The following is an 8,491-nucleotide window of genomic DNA, read 5'->3' as shown; positions in this document are numbered from 1 at the left end:
AGTGCGAGCTCGCTATTATCCCTAGTTACAAGAGTTGGGGGCCACAACGACAGGCAGCCTCAACGACAGACAGCCCCGGGCTTCAGGTGGGGGTGTGACAGTGCCCCTACGTCTCCCATTGGTCTTTCCTTCTCAAACTTTAGTATTTTCCCCTGTACCTCAAGTTGGTAGTCATTGCCTAGATTTCTCTTCAACTCCAGACATATTTAAAACTTGGAATCCGAACACTCAAAAGACACGGAATCAGGACACAGTTAAACCCAATTCTGACATTAAAGAGAGCAGAGCCGGCGCACATCGACCTAAGTGAGGAGGAGCGGGGCCTGTCTCGGGAGAGACTGGGAGGAGCCGGTGCTTTATGCAAACTTCCCTGCGTCTCCCGCTCACGGCGCCTCTTCCCTGCTCTCTTCTAAACCCGACCGCAGCCGCTTTCCTTCCTGGCTTCTAGACATAGTAAAGGATGGACAGAAACCCTTGCTGGGGTAAGGTGATGGTGTGCTTTTCCGGGTAGACCCTCGGCCTTTTTTCAGCCAGGATGGGCAAGGCCCTGAACTCGCGGGAGCTGGGACGGAAATTTCCCCGGCGCCGGTCACCTGGAGGAGGTGGCGCCGGTCACCTGGAGGAGGTAGTATGGAAAGCATCGAATGCGTCCCACCCGGAGTGGGTAGTCTGAAAGTCAGGTGGTGCGCTAGAGCACTTTGGCGCCTCTCCCTCTAGTTTCTGACCATTTATTTCGTGAAACGCTCGCTTCCACCAGCAGCCATAATGTCACAAGCCCTGTGAAGTTTCGTTTGCTTGGGAAAAGGGCAGCTGCAGAGAGAAGCCACCCCCCTCCGCCCCCGCCCCTGTTAGGCCGCTGGACTTTTAAGGCTGCTTTTCGGGGCTGGTGGTTTTGTGATGGAGCCTGCTTGCTGGACTATTAGGGGTCTTTCTGGAAGCGCTTGATCCTAGCCTGGGTAGCTTAGGGTGGAGCTTTCTGAGGGGAAGAGGAGAAGGCTAAGCGTGGAAGATTAGCTGACGCCAGACCTCGGGGCTGGTTGGATCCTGGAGGAGGTGCGCGTGCGAAGGTCCGGAGCCGCGCTGAGCAAAATGCAGCCAAGGTCCCGGTCCCCCTTCTTAGGCTTGCGCCCGTGTCCTTCTAAAGCTTGGGCACGTCTTCTAAGGCTTGCGGTGCGGGACTCAGAGCCTTCCTCCAAGGAGTAGTTACTCTTTGAACAGAGTTGGGCTTTTCCTTATCCCTTGCAGGAGCACCCCTCCATGAGGAGCCCACAGTACCAACATACCAAGGCCTCCGAAAGACATAGGTAGGGGTGAATTTCCCTAGGCAGAAGGAGTAGGGGTCTGACAAACAACCTCCACCCCTGCACTCACTGACACACACACACACACACACACACACACACACACACACACACACACATCAGGGACAGAAACACAGCCGCCCACAGAAACATTACTGTCTGTTTTAACGTGAGTGTGTGTGTGTGTGTGTGTGTGTGTGTGTGTGTGTGTGTGTGTGTTCCATTCTCCTCTGTATGGCAAAAGAAGGCGAGGAGAGGATCCTCACACCACCTTATTCTGCCTTTGTGGGTGGGACGCTTGTAGCATTTGTCTGGCGCCACAGACCAAAACCACTGAAAACCAGATCCACCTTCTGCATTTGCTGTCCTCTGCAGAAAGTGAAGAGGAACCTGGATTCGTCGAGTGTGCCACCCACTCCTCACCCCTCCAAGGATTGGAGGAAGCCCCACAAATCCCAGATCCCCTCCAAACCTCAGAGGGACCGAAAGAAAACCCAGGAATTCTGGAGTCTTTTCTCTGGCTGTTGTCCTTCTCCAGCCCCTGGCAGGGATGGTGGCTGGGCCAGACTGCACCAATGAAAGAAGGAAGGTAGTATTGCTAGTCTCAGGCAGGCTGTCTTCTTCAAGGTACCAGAGATCCAAGAACCCTGAAACTGGGCCCAGGTTCCTCTGCACAGACTGGCAGTTGCCTATTGAGGCTGGGGAGTCCTCAGAGGCAAGGTAGGAGACTCAGTCTTTAGCAGGGTATTTGAATCGAACATTACTTTATGGAATTTTAACCATTTCAGGAATATGACCTCTATCTTTCCAAGCTATGACAGCTCTAAGCAGACTGGTGGGATAGGCTTGGGGCAAGCAACAAAAGAGGCCAGAAGCTTAGGTGGACGGTGCCCTCTTTCCACCGGTTCCTTTCTAGGCTCCCCCACCCTTTGAAGAACAGGTGGAGATAATGTGAACTCAGTCTTTTTCCTACCATCGCAGAAGGCCAAGGGGCCCCTAAACATATAAGACGGTGCTTTCCCCTTCTTTAGCTTCTGGGAGGTAGAGTAAACATACCTGGTCTTCATGGAGAACAGGAGCTGGGTTCTAAGAACTTTACCTGAAGGTGCTATGTTAGGAAGGGGAGATAAAAACCTGCATTTAACAGATCTTGAGCAGCATGTCAGTTTTAAATGTCTTGATATTGTCCAGGGTCCCCAAGGCAAGTGGAGGCTCTTCTATAAGGCATGCCCTCATCTTGTGGAGAATCTAGTCTGCTTTCCCAGAGTGGGATGCACTTGGTTAGGTACCCTCCCATCTTGGTTCTCACAGAGCTGCAGGCTCTGCCCGGACTCCTGCTCTCCCCATACAGGCAAGCTCATGATTGTTGGACCCTAGAACCCTTTGCTTCCCCCCCACTCCATCATTTTAGAAAATAAAGGTAGATGCTCCCATACTATGATTACTTCTGATGCCCCCATTCTAGGGATCAGGCAGGCACAGGAAGAAAAGTAAAGACATTTGTTCAAGATCACCCAGTGAATGAATGCCAGGACCAATGTGGACCTTGGGATCCGTGTCTTCTGAAGAATGCAAGAATATGAGTGCTTCCTCCTGATAGGCCTGCCTAATGGATTCTGATCATGATCAAAACTCACTGGGTTTTCGCAGAGGAGAATGAAAGTCTCAGAACCATGGGCTAGGAACTCTGCCCTCCCCACCACAATGGGTTAAGCAAGGGTGGAGATGGTGACAGACTGTGTGTCCCTGAGAGGTTGTCTCTCCAGAGGTGGCCGGCTGGTTGTCTGCTGCTTGACACCCTGCTCTCCAACTTGCTATGTCCCTGGCTGTGCACCAGATGGGCTCCAAGGGTTCCGACACTATCTGTGGTACCTTTCAGCTGTCCTTGGTCATCTCTGTTATTCTGGGCAGGAAGCAGACTGCATTAGCACTTGGGGGAACTGAGGTACCAGCGCTCCCTCCCTCCCTTTCCCCCTCTCCGTCCCTCTCTCCTTCCCTCCGTCCCCCCTCCCTCTCCCTCCTTCCCTAACCTCAGACTTAACCTCTGCAGTGACAGTTAACAGGCTAAAACCCTTGGTTTGTGGAAGAGGCATCACCTGACTTAGACCTCGGAGATAGTTCTATTGATTTTCTCACTTTCTTTTTCAGCATGGTGGTGGCTATGGCCAATGGTTAATGCATATAGCTGGGAACCAGGGCTCTTGATCCTAGGCCAGTAGAGGAGGATCCGAATTAGCTCCAGAAGCACTCATTCACTCACAGGCTCAACAATTAGTTGTACTGACCCTTTAGCTTTGGTTTGCCCCAACTCTATGTGCAATACAAGTGAATGAACCTAAATCACAAATTGCCACCAAGATCAGTTGCATTAAAAAAAAATCTTCAAAGAGGGAAGTAGCCAGTACTTTGCATGTAATTTCCATACAATTAGACATGATATATTCTTTTACTTGTTTATTTGTTACAGTATTTGTTGAGATCTCTGTTAGTGTTCACACTGTAGGGGGAAAAAAGAAGAAATTGAGGTAATTCTCACTCATCAAGAAAATAAATCATCTGAAGCTAATGAATCTTATGAGACCATTTTGTCCAATGTTCCCTGGAAATCTTTGAAGGCCTTGAGTGAAGGTGCCGGACAGTATCAGATCCTCCAGGCACTTCTCCTGCTCCAGGGACTGCGTTCGGTGCTGCACAGACAACAGACATTCCCTACAACCCTTGTAGGTGTGATTGGGAGTTTGAAGGGGAAGATGCCAGCGTTTTCTGACAAAGGATTTGATGGAAGTTGAAGCTGCTATGGCGTCCCCGGGGGAGTTATGCGCCTGCTGTTGAAATGTGTCAGGACAAATGGCGCTTTGGGAGCTTTAAGATCTTAACTAATAGTAAGGGGGGGGGGGTCAACACAGAAAACAGGAAATTAATTATATGTCTTTTAAGGGCGAAAATACCCTTAGATGATTATGATAATGATGGTGATGATTTGTGGCGCTGGGATTTGAACCCTAGTACCTCATGCTTGTTACACAAACGCTCTATCCCAGATACTCTCGTGGGGTCTCTGCTAAGTGGTTGAAGAATCTAACACTTCACACAGTACTTGGTGTCCTCAAAGTATTTACTGGAGAAATGAATATAATTATTGTGGCTCTTGTGTTTAGTGTGAATGAGTTGCATACACAAGGAGCTATCATTGAGACACTGGAAGGGTGCTGGGGCAGTAAAATGCGAGGGGTCTGGGGTCAGCTTGAGACCATCACAGTGCAGCCATGGGAGAGTACACAGGCAGGGCTCCCGGTACTCTGGCTCACCTGGAGTTGGGTGCCCATGGGCGTCCTTGGCCTCACCTTGTAGGTGGATGCGACTATGGAGGTGTTAAATGATGCCCGAGGTCAACCTTCCTCCCGGTTACCAAAATAAGAGCCAGGACAGAAACCTGAAAGCCTGGGTTCTTCCTCTGGTCAGAGGGCGCTGGCCCTAGAGGGAGAACACTGTCTTCGAACAGGGAGTACAGCATAGAGCCTGACTTGAGAGCTGGGACTGCTGAGCCCTAGACTTGTTAGTCACGCCAACCACATAAACCCAGAGTGCTGGCCCAAGCCTGTAAGGACAGCATTCAGGTGGCAGGAGAAGTTCAAGGTCGGGCTGGGGCTAAATGCAGGCGATTAGGTCACACTCGCCCCCTCCACCCCGATCCCCCCCCACCCCCCCTTTTTTTTCTGGTCTGGACGTTTCAGCCTCACTTTGATTTGACAGGACTGTTTGTTTTTGTTTCTCCGAATCTGGGAGAGGTGCTAGGCTCCCAGCCAGAACAGCGAGTGATGGAAGCGGGAGAAACCGAGCGCGTGAACTAACTGGGAACTGGGCTCTTCATCTGTGCTTCGGGCCCTTTCCTAAGCTACCGCGGGAGAGCCGCGTGAGCACGCGGGTAGCCCCAAGCGGTCTCCAAAGGAGTGCGGGAAGCTCCGAGCAGACGTGCCTTCGCAGAAGATTTCATTACCACACAAGGTTCTCTGTGTTTGCCTGGATTGTCACTAGTGGATAGTCCCAGGTCCTGTCACTAGTGGATAGACCCTCAACCCCGAAGCAAGGCTTCTTCTAGTCTTTAGCAAACTCCCAGTCCGAGGCTCCTCCCCACGGTGGAGAAGACTTAATTCTTGTGCATCCCGCCTTGGACGTGCTCAGTGATCTAAATCCTGTCCCCTCCTGCTCCTCTTCTGTCCGTAGGGTAGCTTGTCCTCTTTGAGGCAGTCAAGATGGTTGGTACTTGGCAATTCAAACCCCCCTTTCCTTCTCTCCCCTGCAGCTTCACCCACAACTCTGCTAAGCCTAGATTCTCCTCTAAGGCTGGGGTAGGGGCACCTTGACAAGCAATAACAGCAGCAGGCCGACTAAAGGCTCTTTTTGTGGGATCTTGAAATCACATGCAGCGCAACTCAGACACCCATCCTTCACTCATCCTTGTGTTCCTCGATGCTCACGTCCTCAGCTCTTCCTCCTCTTCCATGATCTATTCCCAGCCTTAGGGCGGCCGCCTTCTCTTCTGAAATGGTTCAAAGCTCCTATTGAGATTTTAGGAGGCACCCTTACCTCCTTCTGCTGTGTGTTGGAATGACCACACAGAAGGTGTGTGAGTGGCAGAGCATCCAGGCATTGGGACACTCCTGGGGTGGTACAGGGTAGCCTGCCACCAACGGGCAGCTAAGGCAGCAGCTTCAGAAAGCTTATTGAAAAACTAATGGGTGTGCACAATTTCCAAGAAAGTGCGACACCTCCCCAGCATTCCGTTCTCTCCAGAGCCATTGCTCATAAGCCTGTGGCCAAGTCTGGACACCTGAGCAACCTACACCCTGGGCACCATCTATCAACGTACCAGCTGTGGTGTGTGCTCCTACTCCCCACTCTATTGCACACCGACCCCCTTTGGGTCAGGAGCAATTGGTGTCTGGGAATGGACAGATGTGTGAATGTTCTGAGGTCTCTTCCCTCAGTCCAAGCTTTGACCAGTTGGAAACTGGGCGTTTCTTACCCATTTCCCTGCACCTTGCTCTCCTACCTTTCCCCTGTGAAAGAAAAGTCACAAGAAAAGCAATCTCACCTTTCCCCCACCCATGCTCTCCCATTAAATGTCCTGCTCCATCTCCATCCCCCCAACTGACTCTGCAACCTGAAGGCAGATGGATGAGAGATTTGAACCAGATACTGAGCAGGATCATAAGCCACACACAGCTCTCATGGCAACTGGAGGGGATGGAATCTGGGAGTCTGTAAACTCTTTAGTTAAGCTGTTATCCCTAGTACACCATTATACCGAGTGTTTGAAGTCACCAGTGGGGCGTGTAGGTAAAGAACAGAGGAGGAGTCAGGAGTCCCTGGCCAGACACAGAGAAAGCAAGATGATAAGGCAGAACTGTGAAAAGATGCTGGCGACTGAACCCAGGGCCTTACACATGCTAGACAAGAGTTTTACCACTGAACTAATAAACTTTTATCTAGTTACAAATGCGTAAGGACAGAGGAAAGAGGTTGTCACAGGCAAGTCCAAAATTCCAGCAATCACTGGTGATGAGGCTGGGAGATTTGGAAATGGAGGCTAGCCTGGGCAACATTGTAAGACCCTCCAGTGTCAATGACAACCAAACCAAAACAAAGACATTCCTCCCCCAATTTCTAAATGTGTTTTTGGTCTTGTCCCAAGCCCAGAACTAGGGGACTTGATGATGCTTCCCTCAGAGGAGGGGAAAGAGAACTCCACAGTCAAGCTCTGTTTTCTCTTTTTGAAATATTTTGGTCATCATTTCCAACACCATATAGAACCGAGTGCAGACTCAAAGCAACTATGAGAAAAACTTTTTTTTTAGGTTGCAGTGGTGTGTGTGTGTGTGTGTGTGTTTGTGTAAAACCCAGAGCCACTTATGTTTGCTCCCCATCACTAAGTAACATTCCGACACTCTGAGAAATCCTTAATAAATGATGAGCTGTGGCATCCCCTGGGAAAGCGACTTCTTGATGCGTCCGTACAACAGAGCGAGGGAAGAGCACGCAGCGAGGACATCTTTGAGCAAAGGGCCGTTTACTGTGTGCCTGTGTGGGCTGACAGCGTAGGAACACACAAACACACATTGGGTGTAGAAGCCACAGACCTTCCAGGATTCTTTCCTCTCTCTCGCCACCCTCATCTGGTCTCCAGCCCCTCCCTTCCACCTCCTTCCCATTCCGTTGAACTCTCCAAATCTTCCCTCCTAGGTAGGTAGTGTCTGGGCGCTTCCTGCAGGTGATGACCAGAGTCTTCACGCTGCTACTGCGTACTTGCTGTGGGGAGACAGCTGCACAGCCCTGCCCAGGGTTGCTGGGGATCTGAAGCGCTGCAGTTACTTGTGCCGGAGAAGGCGGCTGGAGCTGAGAGACCGCTGAGCGCCAAGCCGGGTGGGGCGGGGAAATTTATGGTGTGTATACACTTTCTGGCTCCAGAGCCCTGAGCACCAGAAAGCCGAGGCCCTGGGAGATCCAGACCGTGAGTTGGGGCGGCGGGCGCCACCGCCACCTACGGTGTCCGACCAGAGTTCTCCATTCTGTAGCTTTACAATCACCCTCTTGGCGGGAGCAGCTGAAAACTTTCATTCCAGGCGCGAAGTGGTCGCAGACTCCACAGCCCTGCTGCTGCAGGACAAGCCTAGGGAGACAGAAGAGTGGTCCTCCCGGGGAGCGGGGCTTGTCTACACTGGCTGCAGCTGGGCGCAGCGCTGTCAGGATGGAACTCTAGGCCCAGCGACTGTCCGCGTGGTTCAAAGTGAAGACAGCTTACCAGGCCTGGAGTGTCAGGCCCTCGACTTCAGAGGCTGCCTGGACCACACAGATGTGGTACTCATTCGTGGCTTCAGTAAAGAATAACCCCCAAAGTGAGGGAGGGTGGGAAAACTCTGTGGGCCTTCGGTGACAGTGGCTGGAGCGTCGGGTCTGGGACAGAAGCCCCCTTGAGAGCAGAGAGGGCCCATTTCATTATTTCACTTGGCCAGGCTGACATTGTAAAGCCAGGCCAGTGTGGTTCCGGCTGGCTCGCGGGTGCCAGGCCACGCCCGAGCACAGGAACAGCATTAAATTGGACTGCGGGCTCCCCATAGACTTCTTTATCCTTATTGCTGTAAAGATGTAACGGGAGTGAGGCCCCATACGGTTGAATTTACAGTGCCAGC

The sequence above is a fragment of the Peromyscus maniculatus genome, chromosome 11 (assembly GCF_049852395.1).
Source record: "Peromyscus maniculatus bairdii isolate BWxNUB_F1_BW_parent chromosome 11, HU_Pman_BW_mat_3.1, whole genome shotgun sequence".
NCBI classification, from domain to species: domain Eukaryota; kingdom Metazoa; phylum Chordata; class Mammalia; order Rodentia; family Cricetidae; genus Peromyscus; species Peromyscus maniculatus.
This window is presented reverse-complemented; position numbering follows the sequence as displayed.